Here is a 21,439-nt window from a genome sequence, read left to right as displayed (position 1 = left end):
ATTTTCCACTCCCATTCTCCTCCTGTCCAGTTTATTTTCCTTTCATTGATCCTTTTCCTGTGCCTCGTGATCTATCAGCAGCTGCTTATCTTCACATCCCTCTGCAGCCAACTTAGATTCGTGCCCCCTCATTACAATCACATGCTTACAAAAATCTTCAACTTTCTTGCTTCTCAAAGTCATGCTGCCAGGAAGCAATCCCCAAAATCTTGAAATTTCTCAGTGCCACGTTCTAGAAGTCATTTAAATCTACCTATTTTTTCTAGATCATCTTGTTAGAATATCAAATTCCATCTCTAAGTCTGTTTTATGAATCTAGCCTCATTGCTGTCCTTGATATTGCCACATTGATATTGCCACATTGAAATCTCAGGGGCATCTCAACTTTAACACACTCAGAATGGACCTCTTTTTCTTCTCTCCTAAATCTTCTCTGCCTTCAATTTTACCCGGTTAAATAATTTGTATCACTATCCACCCTATTGTCCCTTTCAGGAATTTAGGATTTATCCTTAAATGTCACAACCCCTTAGACTACCCACTTCTAATACAAGAGCAAATGTTTTGATTCAATGACAAAAAAACATCTGGATAGCATCCTCTTCTTTTTAAACTCCACAACCATCACCTTAATCCAAGCCCTCAAACTTCACCTTAAATAATGGGAGTAGCTTCCAATTTGATGTACCTACTTTTTAATACAAAGAACGAGTTCTGTCATTCTGATGCATACAATTTTTCAGTGGCTTCACTAAAGGAAAATACAAGATTCTTAGCTTACAGAGCTCCTAATAACTTTCCCAGTCATCTCTCTCCCCTCACTGATTTTCTTCCCACTTCCTTGATCAGTCAAGTCAATCAATGGGTGCCTTCCCCTGGAGTGTTCATCCCCCAGTTATATCTCCTGAACTCCTCCCTTGCCTCCTCCCTATTTCCTTCTGTTCCAATAGAAGTACAAATGCAAGATGAGATTTGAGATAAAAAAGAGGAAAAAAGTTGATTTTATCACAGATTTTGGCAAAATTAAATAAAAGTATTTGCCTGCAATTATTATAAATAATTGCCAGCAACTGACTTTAGTAGCTATCTTAAACCTTGAGCTCTGTTGAAGGCATAGTTTTCCATATTATAGGAATTGTCCAGCTGTCTAAACTCTACAAGCTGATAAATTTCATGATTAGAGGATGTGTTGCTATGCTACACAGAGCTGAAAGAGAATTAGACTGACCATGTGCAATTTCTATTCCAGTATGAATGGTATTTGATAATTATGGTGGCTTAGGACAAATCTCCATTCAGTTTGTCTGTATCACTAGGAGGAGTGTTTATAATATTGATTGTTCATAAAATGAAGGTAGAAAGCTCTGCCCACAGGACAAGCAAAGACCAGCAAATAGAATTTCCAGAAAACCAGCAAACAATTTTGGACATATAAAACCTTGATATAGATGATCTGTTTATAGATTCAATGATACAAAATATTGTTCTGCAGAAGGAGGGAACTATCTACAAAAAAGTTCTGGTTTGCATTATATGGCAAAAAGTGATTTTAATTAATCATAGAACAGTGATTTAAGCGAGTGGTGGTTTAGCGGTGATTTAAGTAGTTCAGCGAATAAAGGCTTACTATGCTATGCTATTTGCAACGGGATACACGCACATATGTATATCTGCATAGTGGAATGAGTATATATTATGTATTTATATATTAGTATTATATATAAATATAACAATATGTGTATTGTGTGCAAAGTTTTTATACTGTGGATCTAAGTATTAAGTTGAAATTATAAGTATTTCAGAGTTAGTAGTTTAAAAATATATATATTTTTAATATATATATTAATATATATATAATTGTGTATATATGTAATATTTGTAATATTTATATACAAGGGGTCTTCAAAAGGTTAGTGGAATTATTCATATTATCTTTTAATTCAATTTTTCTAAGAACTTTTATGAAGTACCCTTGTGTGTGTGTGTGTGTGTGTGTGTGTGTGTGTTTGCTCCACTGTGGCGTGTGGATAAATGGTAAATATACTCCCCATCATATTTCTTTAATCTTCCTTTGTAAGTTTAATCATCTATTAGAATTATCGCATGATTGGTGTTGATAAACACGGTACTACAAAAGTGACTACTTCTCAAGGATATCTCCAACTTTCTGTTATGATACTTTTCTCAAAATGATCAAAAGGATTCTTCTGCCTCACACCACTGCTGTAGCAGTCAGAGGTTTATGTCTACTATTTCCAAATCATAGGCTGCCAGAAACTAAACAAATCAATGGATCTGCTCTGACCTGGTTGCATCAAAGGAATTTGTGAACAGAAACTTTGTTGGCATCATCTTCACACCATCATCACTCTTAAGTAATGGTCATAGTGCAAGGGTCCTCTGAAGTAGACAATAAAAATCGTCCCAGCTTGCGAGAGAACTTAATATTTACAACTGAACACCACATTCAGCAACAGGAGTCAGTAATTCTAGGTCACACATGGGGTGATTTTCATCTAGATTAATGAAGCTATTATGTAAACAATGATGAATTTGAGTACGGTTTTATTTGTACTGATACCCCCCTCCTTTTTAACTGCAGGAGCAAATTTGTGCAATATGGAAATGGACTGTAGTTGATTTGGATAAAAATGTTAGCTCAATGACATTCCAAAGCTGGGTGGGAAGGGATTACGCTAGCATGTCCTTCCTGATCACGTTCCACCTTGAATTAACTGTTAATAGCAGAGATATTTTTAAACTGTTTTCTAGAACCAAATATGTAAAATTAAGACAAAAATTGTAAATTCTCAAGCGAAGAAAGAAAGTATTCTTTGCATCTAGATTCAGCCACAGGAATACCTACAAATGAGTATTAATATGCCTATATTGTGAGGAAGCACACAGACAGCATTTAAATAATTTAGATAATTGGTTTCATTCCAAAGCCAGTAAAGGAAGACAGAGCTGGAATCTGAACCTTCCAGCTCCAAAGTCTACTGACTTCTCAGGCCATTACTCTTCTTTCTCCAAAAGATCATATTGTCTGAGTGAGAGACAGTTGCCACGGTAATAAAACATATGGTAATTTAGTCAAAGGGTTATTTCTCCTGATTTGTTTCTTCTGAGTTCGTGAGGCTACCTTGTCGCACTGATGGGAATCGAGCTTTGCTCAAGAGGTATTCTTGCCTCTCGAAACCCTATTGATGACCTTGTCATTTTCTTCTTATTTATTATTGCTCCATATGACATTTTATGTCACTCACTTTTACACTCAGATTTGAAAAATAAACTGTGTAAAACTTTCTTTAAAAAAAGAAAAATCCTTTGAATTTACACACAAAAAAAATCTCATACGTGATATTGCATAAAAATCTTAATTTTGTCATTACCACTCTTCACGAGATGATTACCATAGAATCTATACTTCTTTAAGCCCGTTAAAACAATAAGTTGTACTGTATATGCTACATAAATGGCTTAATTAATTTTTCTCAGTAAGCAATAGATATCAAGACTTTTTCTGAACATTTCTAAATGCTACTGCAGTTCCTAAGAAACCACCATTCTGGTGCCTGTCCCTTACAATTTATGTATGATTTGGCACAGTATGATTAGAAAAGAATGGGCACCTCTGAGGTGGTAGAATCATGAGACCAGTTTGTCTCAGAGGAATAAGCAATCAGTGAGGGTCCTTTATCTCAAAACTAAAAAGCTGGGGGGTCTGTACAATGAACCTTGCGGCTGAAATTTTATCTAGAGTTTCGATCCACTTACAAATTTAATCTAACCTCTGTGAACTGAAATGTCTCATTATCTGTTAGAAAATAATTAGAAGCTGTAAGCAGAAGTCTGCATACATTGAGTTCCTTGGGAGTCCCTAAGCTCATTGAACTGAGGAGTTTGACGAGTACTGATCAGCTGATATTGGACCAGCAACTAATAATAGCAGGAAATGCTGCTTAGCTAGGTGAGAAAGTTAACTTGGGGAAAATGAAAATGAAACTTTTGGGATTTATGCTTGGAAATCAATATCTCTTTCATTTGTTTCCTGGTAAGAAAATAGCCAAGGGAACCAGCCATTTTTTTTTTCTTTTTCTTTTTTGTTTTTGATGATTTATAATTAAGATCTAAGAGCCCATTTGATTTCAGCTATATTCACTATAATTTCCTTATATCCCCACGAAGAAATTTTAGTGAATCAGGAATATGTTTGGTATAATACTTATAAATAATAGGTAAATGTGACCAGTAAATTAAAAATCGTCAGCTCTAGCAAGCATATGTAAAATTAACTATAGGAAACGTGTAAGCTTTTTTGGGAGATTTGCAAACACAAGGGGTTTGAGTGTAAAGTCAGAAAGAAAAGGATTGTCCTGTTGTGATTAAAGCAATGAGATAAGTTCCTTTAAAATAATTTCATTTCAAAATGTGGAACACTCATTCACATAATTAACATGTTACTATACTCTTGCTAAAGAAAAAGTTTTCTTTTTTGTTTTGGCAGAGATATGCTTCAAAACACAATATTCTCTAGTTTTTTGTTTAATGTCGACTGAAAAAGAGAATAAATTTCAACTTACATTACTCTCTTCTCTTTTATTTTCTACTAAGTTTATAATTTGTATACTAGGATATTATAGCTAATAACTAATTAAGGTATGTGTTATTTTTGCATCGCTAACAATGGTTGTAAATATCTTTTGGTTAATAGCTATTTCATCTTTGTAACCTCGGCAATACCCATTTACATAGTAAGTTCTCAGTAAAGATTTGCTTTTAGTTTTGATGGATAGGTAAAATATGTTTACTTCATTTATTTTTTAATAGATTTTTATGTGCAAAATCCTGTGCTATCCATGTACGCTAAGAATTATAAATGTAACTAGAGTGACATAGCCTTAACCTTAGAGAGGTTAAAGTTTGGCGCACTGAATTCATAACAATATAGAACATTTCATCAAGTGGAACAGAGAAAGTACGATAGGAAATTAGAAGAGGAAAATATTATAATTAATGGTAAATATAGGGATCTTTTGTATTTTTCACTAATGAAGAAATACCAGTTATTTGGCCTTCCAATTTACTTGGTCACATTTGTCTAAGTTATTTACTCCCACGTTCATGCTGTATCTAGTACAATACTTGACTTTTCTCTTTTGCTGAAAAGAATATATTGCTAAAAAGTTTGGGTTTTATGTTAAAATGCATGCATTTTAGGAAATAAATTGACCCCTTGCTTCAATTTATTTTTTCGATCCTTATTTTATTTTTGCCATAGACGTACATCTTTTCCCATCTTTTGTTTGTATGTGTTCTATTCTCTGCTTAAAGTGAGGTGAGAATAAGTGAACATACAAATATTTTTCTGTGACATTTAACACTTGCTCCCTGAAAGTATGATATTAAAGTTTAAATATAGTTCTTGGATATAAGTGCATAATTCCTTATTTTAAGCCTTACAATTTCTTGCATTAAATATGTTTCTTTAAAAAATGTTTCTTTTATTTAAAAGCAAAACATTGTTAATTTCCCTATTAATTAATTATTACTTGTGGGGGTTATTTATTAAGAATTTCTGGCTGTAAATTCTCCCCCAAAGAATGCCATGAATTCTCTTATTTTGTTGGATTAATAGGTATGAACATATATTGAAAATATTCTGGTTTTTTTGCTTGTATTTCTCTCATATAATGACAATAGCAATATTTTTAGCTTATCTTTTTATTATTGAGATCTATAAATAATATCAACAATTTCATTAGAGATAAATCAGTTCTTCATCTTGATGATCCAATTGCCATTGAAAGTAGCTGCCTACAGAGAAAAGTAGTGCCATGTCAAAACATCATTCATTTATTTCTCTTCAATTTGGTTATCTTTTCTTATAATATCTACATATATCTTTAGCAATTTTTTTTGTACAGTAAATTCATAGGCATGTGTAATTGTTAAGGAAATAACATTCCTATTTCTCTTCAATTTGGTTATCTTTTCTTATAATATCTACATATATCTTTAGCAATTTTTTTTTGTACAGTAAATTCATAGGCATGTGTAATTGTTAAGGAAATAACATTCCTGTCTACAAATGGAAATTGAAATATTTATAAACAATTTGGATACAATTCTGCTATTTTACTTATAAACAATTTTGGATATAAAACTAAAAATGGAGTAAAAAACTTTCCTTAATGAGGCGTGAAGTCTTCCACTGCTTCTGAAGTAAACAATTGTTATTATAGATTATCATTCCTTTACTTAATGCTTTATCTATTGTCCATAGAAATTTGCCACCATCTGTGTCAAAAATGTAATTAATTTAATTGACAAACTTCTAGGTGACTTCAGTAAGATTTTTTTAAGAGGGCAGTTCTATTTTCCCATTTTAATATTTTAATGAGAAGTTTACAAATACTAATTAGGAGAACTCTTATATAGAAGAAATACTTAGTTTAGAAATACTTAGTATAGAAGATAGTGGTCTAAATTCTGCTTCTGCTACCTACAAATTGGGAGCCAAGTGGGAAGCCCAGTTAATCTCTCTGGTTTTGAAAAGCAAAATAATAAGAAGTAAATGATCAAGGGTTAAGATGCTAAAAGTGATTTTTTAATTATCTATTATGTGTTATGTAAATATAAAATATTGTTTTTTATAACTGTCAGATTCTAACAAATAACAAATTAATAGCTATTAGTATGAAAATATCTATTATCTGTTAAATTACATGTGAAGTAATTCAGGATATTATGGAAAAATAGCCTCTATTCATTTTCCATCTTTTGAGTCAGGAGTTCTTTTCAGGATGACACACTTTGGAACTGGAAATAAACTGGGATTGATAGACACAGTTCCAATGTTTGTAATCTCTCTTAGGAGTAAATTAATTCTAGGATGTCTGCCAAGATTTTGGTTGACTTCAGGAGATTAGGATAACAGCAGGGCATATGTTGCAATGGGGTAAGAACTCTCATATTTTCCTAAATTGTGGTCTGATTGAAATTACTGTTAAGTTTGAAGAGACCCTCATGTTTGAGTATTTTTCCATGGTCTTTCCATAGGTTTAGCAGTTCACCATTTCCTAGAATGAGTGCATGTGATGTACAGAACTTTCCTTCAGTGAACCTAATATTTATCTCATTACAAGGCTCATGCACTACTGCCCATTTCTGATCAATAAATTATATTCTCCCTTTTAGATTTAAATTTTGCTGAGTGTGAACTTCTTAAAACAATATCAGAGAAACAAAAAAAGCAGTATTTTGTGAAATCTATTAACTATGATCAAGTGTGTTGAATAAGTTTTCCTCCATTCATCGTGGTGATAAAACAACAAAGGCCATCCAGCTTTAAAATATATGTTGGCAGAAAGACTTGCATAATTAATGCAAACTTTTCACAGTAGGAAAATGAAAGCCTATATTTCTTCCCATTTTTTAGGAATTTTCTCTACATGTCTCTTGAGAATTAGTAATTCAAATAGATACAGTGATCCTTCAATTTCTAAAGGGTAACTATATGCCAAATTATTGTTATGTGAATAGTAAATGAAAGTTTGAAGATATCTCTGTTAGTAATGTGAGGTATTATTTTCATTGCCTTAAATTAAATGCATTCAAAACGAGGCAATGTCAGTTCAAGGTTACCAGTCAGCCAATCAAGACTTGATGAAAGACAATTCTGATATTTAAGTCAGCCTAACAATCTGTTTAAAAATATGTATTGGCCAGCTAAGACGTTTTTGAAGCATTTTGAACCTATGTTATCTAACTATTGTTTTGATGATGAGATATTACATTACAAGGCCTCTTTGTGTTATGAGGTTGGTAAGACAATATGAACATTGGCATACACCTAAATTATTTGACTTACAAATCAGCATTAAAGCATAAAGAATCCAGGGACAGGGGCCTTGGATGATTTCTAAGTGATATTTATCATTTGGGTTTTTCCTTCTCAAGTACTTAAATTTAGGAACAGGTCAGTGTTTGATAGGGAATTGTGGCATAATGTCAAGGTAAAATTTACCTGTAAGTAAGAACTAAATCAGTTTCACAATTTAAAGAAACATGAAACAAACAAAAAAAATTAGGTAGAAGCTCAATTCAGATCTGAAGAAATCTCATGACTTACTATGTTCATATAAGCTGAGTTTCCAATCATGGTGCTTTCTCTCACAGTGTTGATTACTAGGATAACACCTTACAGACAATCATAATATATTTACATTTTATCCTGATAACTGACATTTTATCATATAAGCTGAGTTTCCAATCATGGTGCTTTCTCTCACAGTGTTGATTACTAGGATAACATCTTACAGACAATAATAATATATTTACATTTTATCCTGATAACTGACATTTTTAATTTCCCATTGCAACGTTAGTTGGCCTAAATATTAGACTACAAGACTTGATCCGCAGTATGTCAAGGAAACAACATAAGATGGTATAAACTAATGGCTAGTTTGAGAGAGTGGAATTTCTTTATAAATATGGGATTCTGTAATACTTCAATCAAAAAAATAAATGAAATATGCCCAGTTGAACTATCAATGGAAATCTTGTGGAACCCAAATAGCAGGAATACAGTTCTGCCTCAGGAGTGACCTGGAACTAGGAAATTAAAGGCTAAAGGATCAGCAGAGACCTCTATCACTTCAGTTTCTGCTAGCTTGTGTGAAGTGCCCCACAAACCCCTAGTTCAGGGAGCAGAGTTTAGGAAAGAGATTCTCATTGCCCTGTCTTAGGATTGTGCCTATCCCTGGGTCAAATAAAGAAGACACAGTTCTGTTGTTCAAAATGGCTACTGATGGTCCAGATATTTATTATGAATATAGGGCGAAGACAAAGATTCCTGAAAAGCAGGGGGTTGGGGGAGAATTAGAGAGGCATCCCGATGGGTGACTGCTAAGAACAGTTAATACTTTCAGTCCAACCAAAGAGACCAGAAGACATTTTTACTTCAAACTGCATAGCCTCATTTTTCTCTTGTCCTCTGTTTCTTTTTTGGTTTTTTGGGGGGGAGGGTGCAGCAGGGAGGGGTGACAAAGGATATTTATTCATGTTTGATCCCTTGATACAACCATATGTGTGAAAATATATCATTTAAAGTCAGGAAAATAATAATCGGGTTGGTGTGACCTCCCTTCCTCCCCTTTGTCACAGCATCCCCAACTGGCCCCCCTCCCAGATGCTTCCTTCGAAATCTTGGAGTGGGAGAGGCAGTGCTCACTTCTAGGCAGCTTCTGCCTGTGCTGCCAAATCTGTCACTTTCCGATCAGCCAGGAACGCAGCTCTCTCCCTCCAGAAAGCTGCCAGGTCTTCTGAACTGAGGTCCTTCAGCATGCTTGTGCCCAGAGAACGGGCAGGGCCGGTGATGGAGCAGACAACAGAGGACAGGGGTACACCCTGCAGGGCAAACGCGTCATCCTGAGCTTCAACAAGGGTGATGTCATCCACATGCTTCAAGATCACCAGGCCTGCCACCTCTTTCCCTGTCTGCCAGGTCCCCTGTTAGATCCAAGCAGCTGCTTTTTAGCAAGCAGGCAACAGAGGGCTGTCCGATCTTGATTTCAAATGTCCTGTCAGGCTTCACACAAAAATCTTGGTAGGCAGAGGAACAGCTTCATTGATGCCCTTTGTCTTCTTGTGGAACTCCTTGCAGAAGTGGTGGATGGGAACAGCTCACTGACTCAGGATGGGACCTGGCAGGGGCCCGGACTTAGCCTGACCAAGCCACACGATGGTCCTGATTACGCCAAGGGCCTCGAGCTTTCTGAGGGCCTGCATGGCCTGGCTGAGGGCTGAGCTTCCACATAATGCACAGCTCCACGGCAGCAGCTAGAGTGACGCTCCTGGCTGCCAACCTGGGCCAGCGCCTTTTATTCTCTTAACCATCTTCTGTAGTGGAAACTTTTAATGAGGTTTTTTCCCTTTTTTTTTTTTTTTTTTTTTGATCAGAGTAGTATATATAGATAGATAGAAATAGATATTATATAATATATAGATATAAATACACATACACCCAATATACATGAAGTGTGTAATACTATAAGGCTTATAATAAAAAATATAGCCTCTTGCCCTGTGGATTCCCCCCCCCGCCCCGCCCCGCAAGAAGTGCTTTCTAGAGATAACTTTTAGCTATTTCTCTTGGTATTTACCCCCACATTTCTAAAAATATGCTTCTATCGCTGTTACTTGATCTACTGACTTTCTGATATAGGAAATGAATGTTTAGCTTTCTCAGATCTTTTCCTGAACTTTCTTTTTTTGCACTCATATTCTCTGTGTAATATTTGTATCATACTTCCAAAGTATACTGACTCTTTTTTTAGTACAATACTATGTAGGTATTGTTCAATGCTGATTGTTTTATTAAGATCATTTTTCTAAGTGTTTTATATTCCTTCATCTAATTCTTCTAACACATATGTGCAGAATTGTCTTTATTCCAACCTCAGATGCTTCAGGAAATTCTTCCAACACATATGTGCAGAATTGTCTTTATTCCAACCTCAGATGCTTCAGGAAATCCATCAGTTACTCTCTCCTTTTCTCTCTTATCTGGGGTAAATCCTTCCTTAAGAACTTCACCCTCATGCTGCAGTCTGGATGTGTAGTGTCTTGGTCAAAGGCCCAGCTATAATTCTGGTCCTCTGTTCCTCATCATCCAGAATCTCTCTTTGCCTCTAAGCTGAGTTGGATCCTTTAGCTTCTGACATCATATCAACCTCTTTCCCGGTTCAGTATTTAATTTTAGTGAGAGCACATCTTTAGTAGTAGTCTGAGTCCAGCCAGGAGAGAGAAACCACATTGTGAGTTGAACAGGGGAAATTTAACATTCACTATGGCAAAAGAGTAACTGTAAAATAAAAAGAAACTCGAAAATGATGCCCTAGGGGTGAGGGAGAGTACCGCAGGGAGGATAAACTTGAGGGGGTTCAGACTTTTGTTTGAGATATGGCTTGGCCACCGGGTAGCAGAAAAGTTTGCTGGTTTAGACAGGCTGGAACTGTCTGGTGTCATTGGGCAAACAGTCAGTGTCCTCTGGAGCATAGTCTGGGGAGCAAGTGATTAGCAACCGATGGTGTGGATGTCGAGGGAATCCAGATGTACCAGGACGGGGCTTTGCCGGTAGAGTCCAAGCAGGCCACTGAGTGATCCAAGCAGGCCACTGAGTGCAGGCTGCATGAGGGCTAGCTGAGAGTCTTGGCACCTCCATAGTCAGGAAGCCTGCAGAGTAGGCAGGCCTTGCAGTACTGGTTTTCATGTTAAAAGTTTCTCATCTGAGCCTTCACCGAAATAAACTTACAAATTTTACCTCACCAGGACTGGACCGCGTGGGGTCTCTTAGGCGACAGACTACCTCACAGAGGTTTGCATTGGTTCCCTCGCTCTGTTGGTTGTTTCGTTTTAGGTCTTTTTTCCCTTCCCTATATTTGTTTTGGGTTTTCCTTTGTTTCAGGGAAGAGTGGCCACCCCCCTCCCCCCCATCTGCCCCTGTTGCCTGTGGGACTTGGGGCCACCTCCCCTCATTCTAGGGGCAGCAGAGTCCCAACTTCTGCTCAGGTGACCTGTTCCTGGGGACTGGCCGTGGCCTGCCCAGAGGAGCCTCATGAAGCCGCAGGCTGGGAGACGTGGGCCCCGGGGCCCAGCTGCCTGCTGCCATGGGCCTGGGGGACCTGGGACCCATGTCCATCAGCAACTCCAGGGCCTGGAGCCAGAGAGTAGGCCTGTATCCTAGCACTGATGGATGGATTGACTTGGGCCACCTCTTTTCTCTGCTTTAGTATGTTTGAAATCTAAATAAAACTACTTTATGAGAAAAAAAAAAAAAGAAAGACCAACCAGGTACGGAGCCTGTGGCTTTACCAAATTTTCTCTCACCCACACTGCCCCTTACCCACACCCAGCAGATGCTCATCCTGCCTCCCAACCTGTACCAGAAATTGCAGGAAGCCTCTTTCCCTTGCAATGGCCCTGTAGAGCCCTCTACTTAAAAGCTTAATATCATGTTCGCTTGAAGAAGATATGTTTAAAGGAATTCATTTATTTATCACAGAGGGTGCATTGAAGGGTGTATTTGTAGCTGAGAGGCAATGAGTTGATAATTGACATAATCTTATACCAATAGCTTCCTGAGAGAGGGTATGTGGTAATGGTGCTTTTCTTTTCTGTTCTTTCTTCCTTTCTCTTTGGAAATTGTCATATTTGAAAACATTTTTTCTGCCTCTGCATTTGATTGATAGTTTGCCTGAGTATGAAGCTTAATTGATAGTTCTTTTCCTTCAATGTTTTACAAACATTTCTCCAGTTTTTCTAGTTTCCAGTATTACTGTTATGAATTCCAATGTCATTCTGATTCCAGATCCTTTTTTTCCCCTTGACAATATTTTAGAATCTTTTCTCTTTTCTGCCGCTCTCAAAATTGCCAACTGATGACCCTTGGAATTTTTTTTTTTCCTTTTGTTGTGCTGAACTCTTGAGGGACCCTTTGAATCTGGAAACTTAAATCCTTCCCCCATGTGGGTTTTTCTCCCATGGCATCTTTGATATTATTTATGTCATTTTTTTTTTCTGTTTATTTTTTTTTCCTGGAATTCTTATCAATTAGTTGCTGGACCTTCTGGGTTAATCCTCTGATTTTCTAATCTGCTTTTGCAGATTTTCCAGGTTTATAATTTGTTCTACTTTTCTGAGAATTTTCTTGACTTTTCTAAGTAGTATTTTATAAAATGTCATGTATTATACTTTTAATTTTCAAAAAACATTTTGTCATCTTTTAAAAAAAAAAAACAATGATTCTTAGTTAACGAATGCAATATTTTTCTCATCTGTTTTATGATGCTGTACTTTTAAATGTTATCTTCTATTCCTTGAATTATCTCTTCCCTCTGGGTTCTTTTCTTACTGTTTGTTTGAATGAGCTCTGTTTATAGAACTAAAGGTTTTCCACAAATATCTGGTGATTTGACCTTTATGNTTGCAGGAAGCCTCTTTCCCTTGCAATGGCCCTGTAGAGCCCTCTACTTAAAAGCTTAATATGTTCACTTGAAGAAGATATGTTTAAAGGAATTCATTTATTTATCACAGAGGGTGCATTGAAGGGTGTATTTGTAGCTGAGAGGCAATGAGTTGATAATTGACATAATCTTATACCAATAGCTTCCTGAGAGAGGGTATGTGGTAATGGTGCTTTTCTTTTCTGTTCTTTCTTCCTTTCTCTTTGGAAATTGTCATATTTGAAAACATTTTTTCTGCCTCTGCATTTGATTGATAGTTTGCCTGAGTATGAAGCTTAATTGATAGTTCTTTTCCTTCAATGTTTTACAAACATTTCTCCAGTTTTTCTAGTTTCCAGTATTACTGTTATGAATTCCAATGTCATTCTGATTCCAGATGCTTTTTTTCCCCTTGACAATATTTTAGAATCTTTTCTCTTTTCTGCCGCTCTCAAAATTGCCAACTGATGACCCTTGGAATTTTTTTTTTTCCTTTTGTTGTGCTGAACTCTTGAGCGACCCTTTGAATCTGGAAACTTAAATCCTTCCCCCATGTGGGTTTTTCTCCCATGGCATCTTTGATATTATTTATGTCATTTTTTTTTCTGTTTATTTTTTTTTCCTGTAATTCTTATCAATTAGTTGCTGGACCTTCTGGGTTAATCCTCTGATTTTCTAATCTGCTTTTGCAGATTTTCCAGGTTTATAATTTGTTCTACTTTTCTGAGAATTTTCTTGACTTTTCTAAGTAGTATTTTATAAAATGTCATGTATTATACTTTTAATTTTCAAAAAACATTTTGTCATCTTTTTAAAAAAAAAACACAATGATCCTTAGTTAACGAATGCAATATTTTTCTCATCTGTTTTATGATGCTGTACTTTTAAATGTTATCTTCTGTTCCTTGAATTATCTCTTCCCTCTGGGTTCTTTTCTTACTGTTTGTTTGAATGAGCTCTGTTTATAGAACTAAAGGTTTTCCACAAATATCTGGTGATTTGACCTTTATGGTGTGCAGGTACATGACCATTTGTTTGAGCTAAACACCATGGGACCACTTATATTTTCAAAGAGGAATCTACCAATTGCTGCAAAATTGTACTCATACACCTGGCTGCCAGAATTTTTGGAGATGATTGCAGGTAGTTCAGTTCACTGTGCAGACTTAAAAACAAAACAAACAAAAAAAAAAACAAAGCAAGATCTTTTTATAGTTAGGCTCCTCTCCCCAATCTCCACTGTTCATGGTNGCTTATTGATAGCTAGAAGGCTCCTTAAGCACATGATCTCATCATACACTCGTGGAAACAAAAAGGGCCAGAAGCATCTATATTGAGAATGGTAGTTTGCAATTCTACTTAAGGTAGTCACTGCTGGGAGAAATGTCTAAGAAAATGGCCGCTAAATTGCAACTAAAAGTGAAGTTCTTCTTTGTCTTTCTCCATAGGTTAAAGTTTAAAAATATTGGAGGGAGTTATTTAGAAGTTAACTTTTTGATATAAACGTAAGAGAAGTTTTATAGGAAATGATATGTCCAATCTAAATTTTTTCTCAGAATGGAGGTTGGCAGTAGCACTGTCAACCCTACTATTAAGAGCTCCAGAAATATTTACAGTGCTCATTGTTTTCATAGTCTATAGAGTAATAAAGATTACCAAGGTGAAAGAAGACAGACATTTAACAACTGCATGCCACCTGAGAAGGAATCTAGATGTTAACACACCAAATCTATACAACTTGAGAGTTAGAAAAAAAAAATTATTTATTTCTTGGTTTTGTTTGAGCTAAACACCATGGGACCACTTATATTTTCAAAGAGGAATCTACCAATTGCTGCAAAATTGTACTCATACACCTGGCTGCCAGAATTTTTGGAGATGATTGCAGGTAGTTCAGTTCACTGTGCAGACTTAAAAACAAAACAAAACAAAATAAAAACAAAGCAAGATCTTTTTATAGTTAGGCTCCTCTCCCCAATCTCCACTGTTCATGGTGTCCCCAAATATAGTGCTTTTTTGGCTCCAATTCTCTATTTAAGTATTCTTAGTTTCTTATCAGGATGGGGAGCAGTCACCTCCTACTCTGAATAGGGAGATCAGAAATATTTATTATATCATATAGAGATTTTAATCATCATTCCTGTTTTCAGCCCCATCTTTCAGCTTCACAATCTTTAGTACTAAATGTCTCCAGCTTTTATACCTTCCTGTTTTCTTCTGAATGTAAATTACTTTTACATTATTGGCATCCCTTTTTGTAGGCAAAGGCACTTAGTTTTTTGCTCTCTCAGTTTTGCTACCTCCATTTGTTTTAATTTTTCAGATATTTGTTGACATTTTTTCACTTGCTATTTTCTCCTCTCCCATTCTCTTTGTCTTTTGCATTTGTAGCTTTTTCATGTCATCATTCTCATTTTATTAGGATTTTGGGAGGCAGCAGAGAAAACGCATATATTTACCCTACTGTGGTTAACTGGAAATCCTGCAAGGAATTTAAATTTAAAAATTCTAGTAGAGTTCCTTCTAACCTTTTTTTTTCTATTAGATTTTATGAAAGTAAAACTAAAGAATATGTACCCTCTAATTTCAGCCATGCAATAATCTCATGCTATTGGGGAATGCTTCCCTTATAAGGAACTGCATTAGACATTCTTCAGACAATCAATGTTTGCTTATTGATAGCTAGAAGGCTCCTTAAGCACATGATCTCATCATACACTCGTGGAAACAAGAAGGGCCAGAAGCATCTATATTGAGAATGGTAGTTTGCAATTCTACTTAAGGTATTCACTGCTGGGAGAAATGTCTAAGACAATGGCCGCTAAATTGCAACTAAAAGTGAAGTTCTTCTTTGTCTTTCTCCATAAGTTAAAGTTTAAAAATATTGGAGGGAGTTATTTAGAAGTTACCTTTTTGATATAAACGTAAGAGAAGTTTTATAGGAAATGATATGTCCAATCTAAATTTTTCTCAGAATGGAGGTTGGCAGTAGCACTGTCAACCCTACTATTAAGAGCTCCAGAAATATTTACAGTGCTCATTGTTTTCATAGTCTATAGAGTAATAAAGATTACCAAGGTGAAATAAGACAGACATTTAACAACTGCATGCCACCTGAGAAGGAATCTAGATGTTAACACACCAAATCTATACAACTTGAGAGTTAGAAAAAAAAATTATTTATTTCTTGGCTGATAGCTCAAAGAATATTTCCTTACATAGGGGTGAAGGTAACTGAAATTAGCATGACCAGCCATGTTGTCATGCCAATAATGTTTCCTTTGTAGATTGAAATAAAATGAGCTAAAGCAGGAGTTCTTATTTTTTCAGTTCAGAGATTCCTTTGAAAAATCCACTGAAAGCTATGAATGCTTTGTTCAGAAAAAGTGCATGTAGGGGTACATTCAACAGTGATTTTTATTCCATTTCCAGGTATTTTTTACCCTTCTGAAGTGTGGATACACAGTTAAGAATCACTGGCTTAAAGCCTATAAACCTCAGTGTTATTCTGCTATTATTTTAACCCTAAAGGAAACTTAAGAGGTCAGTATCTGCACTTAGGTTACCCAAAAGACAGTTTTAAGTCATTGGTTTTTCAACAGTGACAATCTGTTAGGACAAATGCCAGGGTCTTTGTGTATTTTACCTTGCTTAATCTCACAACAATCTGTAAAACAGGTTCTGTACAATGAAGAAATTTTAGTTCTGAGAAGGTGGATGAATGGTCCAACATCCCATACCTAGTAAGTAATGGATCAGGATTAAAATCCATGACTAGACTCAAAAATCTCTCCTTTTGCCAAGTTATAATACTCAAATTGTTGAGAACACTTGTGAGAAGTAATAAAACTTGGGCCTTTGAATCTCTGATATGTATCACCATTTTAATTCAAGCTTGGATAACATGGGCAATTTAATAAGTAGTGGGTAACACAAACTGAAAGAAAAGTTAGTCTAGTTTCTCTTTAACTAGAGTGTGGTGTACTTGTATATGTGTGCAAGTTTTTACTTTACTAGAAGAATTTTTAAAAAATAGAATAAGTAAAATTAATCTAATGGCTATACAAGAGAAATAAGTGGGGGTATTTAAATGGTAATATTATTTCAGGTTAAAATGAAAAATAAAATATATTTTTCATTTGTTTGCCGTGTCTTTCCTTCTGAAAGCCTTCTTCTAAAACCTAGAAAAGAATGTCCAACTTCTTCATAGTTAAAAAACATGGAAGATTCATAGGCCTTCAGTTCAGCATGTCCCAAACTGATGTAACCTTCACTCTGAAACCTGACTTTTTTGTGTGTGTCCCTACTGTAATGAATGGTGACACCATCCACTAAGTTACCCAAGTCATGCACAACTTTCCTCTGTTTCTCAGCCTCATGCAACATTGGAAGAACATCTCCTGCCTGATGTCTCCCTGATCTTGTTTTCAGGCTTAATCTTGTTCTGTCCAAGTTTCACATGCCTGCCAGAGAGGTCTTTGGGAAGACAAATAGCTGATGATCTAGATGCAGAGGACTTATCTAGAATTTGTATATAAAGGAGCTTAGAATCATTGACCCTGTTGGAAGGGACATTGGTCAGAAGGAGGACACTGAGAGATGTATGGTCTAAAGCCCTCCACTGCCCTTGCTAGTCAATGCTTCGCAACATAAAGGACTATAGTGAGTCCACCAGCACCCCTGGTGCCTTACACTGTACCTATAAANAGAGAAATAAGTGGGGGTATTTAAATGGTAATATTATTTCAGGTTAAAATGAAAAATAAAACATATTTTTCATTTGTTTGCCGTGTCTTTCCTTCTGAAAGCCTTCTTCTAAAACCTAGAAAAGAATGTCTAACTTCTTCATAGTTAAAAAATCATGGAAGATTCATAGGCCTTCAGTTCAGCATGTCCCAAACTGATGTAACCTTCACTCTGAAACCTGACTTTTTTGTGTGTGTCCCTACTGTAATGAATGGTGACACCATCTACTAAGTTACCCAAGTCATGCACAACTTTCCTCTGTTTCTCAGCCTCATGCAACATTGGAAGAACATCTCCTGCCTGATGTCTCCCTGATCTTGTTTTCAGGCTTAATCTTGTTCTGTCCAAGTTTCACATGCCTGCCAGAGAGGTCTTTGGGAAGACAAATAGCTGATGATCTAGATGCAGAGGACTTATCTAGAATTTGTATATAAAGGAGCTTAGAATCATTGACCCTGTTGGAAGGGACATTGGTCAGAAGGAGGACACTGAGAGATGTATGGTCTAAAGCCCTCCACTGCCCTTGCTAGTCAATGCTTCGCAACATAAAGGACTATAGTGAGTCCACCAGCACCCCTGGTGCCTTACACTGTACCTATAAACCGGAAGCCACCAAGGACCTTCAGATGACTCCAGCCAAAGTTCCCTCTTATACCCCACAGGCATGCAAAACTGCCACTTTAAATGAATTATCCTTTTCCCTGTTTTTACAGCATTCTGATTATTATCTAACATTAAAGAAATAAAATAGAGGATTTTCTCATCAAACAATAACATTCGAAGAAGACATAAACTTTCTATTTAGATAAATTTCACTTAATCCTAAAAAATTGGAATCTTTTTAGATTGTAAAATCCATTGATAATATTCATCTAGCAACTGATCATTTTAGGTGATCATTTTACTATTACATGAGAATTCAGGAAATAAAACTTCAAAAGATCATTTGTGAAGTAGTGTCTTAATGTCTCCCTACCATTTTGATAATTTAGGTTTCAATTGAGTATAGCTCTAATGAACATGAATATGTAAAAGATAAATTTGCATTATGTAATTTTTCTGAAATATTATATAATACAGTCAGTTTGCCTTGATATGAGAATTTAACCATAGTCTATAACAATATTCCTTTGAATTAATATTTTGTTATATTACAAAAATCCTTTAACTCTCAAAATTCACTTGATGTATTACTGGACAGCTACATTTCTTTATTTCCTATATTGGAAAGCATTATTTTGTCAAGCAATTGTGTGTATGTGAACTGAAGGGTGTTAATATATTCTGTATAATTGAACCATTTATTTTATTATGCTCTGATTATAGACCAATAAGTACTCATAAAACTACAGAAAGTACTTAAATTAAAAAAAATGGTATATATTCTATTTAAGTCTGGTGATGAGCGCTGTCGAGAATTTGATGTCTATCTTTTGACTTGTTTTTCTTGACTGATTAGACATTTCCCCACCCCCTTAATCATATATGCCATAGACAATAATGAATTAATATATAGAATTTTAGATTTTTTTCCTAAGCCCCCTCCCTACAGACCATTTTGATATGGTCTTTTTTTTTTTTTTTTCACCCTCCTTCACATGTTGAGGACAGAAATAACAAGTGAGTATATGGGATCTCTTGAAAAAAATGAATAAGAGTGAAAAAAAAAGCTTCACTTTTTATTTGCTGCATGTGCAGGAAAAAGACATTTCAGGAAGAGAAGCTCAGAGACAAAAAATAAAAAAGTCAAGAACCAAGATCAGAAAACTGAACCTGGAGAAAGGTCTTTAGGAGTAGGAAGGAGGCTCCCAGAGGTTTCAGGGAGCTGGAAGAGAAGAGAGTATAGAGGTTTATCAGGAGTTTCTATAGATTATATGTTAGGATCATCTGAAACTTTGAGAAAATTGCAGTTAAGATAAATATTTCTGTTTATGGTGTTGCTTTCTTAAAAATGATTTTTTTTAAATCCAAGCCACAATTGAATACTCATACTTTCATGACTGTTCAAAGCACTCAGACATTTTTTTGTTGTTTATAATTACTGCATTAACATCTTTCTGTCCCAAATGATATCTTATATAACATTGAATTAAAGATGTAGTTTAACTTGAGAGAAGGTGAAACTTTATAATATTGAAGTTTCTCATTCATATATATTTTAGTTTTATAATTTTCTTTAAGTATGATTGTTTTTCTTACCAATGTTACATCTAAGCATTTTGTAGTTTCTTTTCTTATTGTAATTGGAATTTTATTTTTCACTTATATATATATATATATTTATAAATTTTATTTATACATATTTATGGAGTACAGAATTGACTATTAGTACTTGTGTACAGTATATGATGATCAAATTAATATTATTAGCATGTTCATCATTACAAATCATAATTACTTTTTGTGTCCCTTACCCAGTTACTCCCTATTACCCCTCGACCTCCGCCTTTCCCACTTCTAGTATCTATAGGTCTGTTCTCTCCTTCTGAAAGTTCAACATTTTCTTTTGATCTTACTTTCTTTCTTTGTTTCTTAGTTCCCATTTACGAGTGAGAACATGCTGTGTTTCTCTGTCTATGCCTGGTTTATTTCACTTAAGATAATTTTCTCCAAGCTCATCCATGTTGCTGTGAATGGCAGAATTTCCTTCTTTTTTATGGCTGAATAGTATTCCATTGTGTATATATACCATATTTTCCTTATCCACTTGTTTGTTGGTGGACATTTAGGTTGGTTCCATATCTTGGCTATTGTAAATAGAGCTGTGATGAACATGGGAGTGCAGGTATCCCTTCGACATGATGATTTCCATTCCTTTGGGTACATACCCAGAAGTGGGATTGCTGGGCCATATGGGAGTTCTATCTGTAGTTGTTTGAGAAGCTTCCATACTGTTTTCCGTAATGGCTGTACTAATTTACAGCCCCACCAACAGTATGGAAGAGTTCCCTTTTCTCCACATCCTCTACAGCATTTGTTAGTCTCAGTCTTTTTGATAATAGCCAGTCTAACTGGGGTGAGATGATATCTCAATGTGGTTTTTTAATTGGATATTGTTGGCATAAATTAATTTTTCTTATTTTGCATATTTATAGCTAGTCTGTTAGTTCTAATATTTTGTTTACTTTCATGGTTAGAAAAACCACAGCATGATAACTAATGATAATTTTGTCTCTCCCTTCCTAATATTTAAATCCCTCATTTGTTTTTCTTATCTTGAAGCATTGTCTGGAGGGTCTCTCTTCTTATTCTTAATGTTTTATATTTGAACTTTCTGCTTTTTCTCTAGATCAGGGTTTCCGAGGTACTCTATTCCTCAGACCATATTTTCTTGTTTCCATTTAATATTTTATTTTAATTTTCTTTCTATTTCTATCTATTTCTATCAATTTAGTGACTTTTTTTCTTTCTAGTCCTTTTTTTTAAAGTTCTTATTTTAAAATTTTGGACTTGTCAGGAATCTCATCTCTAAACTTTAAAGTGTTTTTAGGAAATAATCTTCAGCAGCCAGCACAATGTCTCTCACAATGCACATTCTTCAAGTTCTTTGATTAATTGGCTTTTCTAGGCAAGTTATTGCCTACAACTTTAAGACAGACTGTTACCTTATTTATGAAAATTTCTCCCAGAAAAGTTATTATACTTCTTACACGACTATTTTATTCGAACCTTTCTTATTCTCA

At 35.3% G+C, this 21,439-nt stretch overlaps 1 protein-coding gene and 1 pseudogene across 1 annotated transcript in view; one reads left to right on the top strand and one right to left on the bottom strand.

Moving 5' to 3' along the window:
- The window catches only part of LOC103591753 (receptor tyrosine-protein kinase erbB-4), a gene marked incomplete at its 5' end in the record, with an annotated part of 227,738 nt that overhangs the window by 7,428 nt on the left and 198,871 nt on the right, over positions 1-21,439 (top strand). The window lies entirely within an intron of this gene.
- Positions 9,241-11,278, bottom strand: LOC103591751 (annotated as a pseudogene).

Source organism: Galeopterus variegatus, unplaced genomic scaffold (assembly GCF_000696425.1).
Source record: "Galeopterus variegatus unplaced genomic scaffold, G_variegatus-3.0.2 Scaffold1024, whole genome shotgun sequence".
Taxonomy (NCBI): Eukaryota; Metazoa; Chordata; class Mammalia; order Dermoptera; family Cynocephalidae; genus Galeopterus; species Galeopterus variegatus.
The sequence above is the reverse complement of the archived record's forward strand: the minus strand, read 5'-3'. Positions and strand labels throughout refer to the sequence as shown.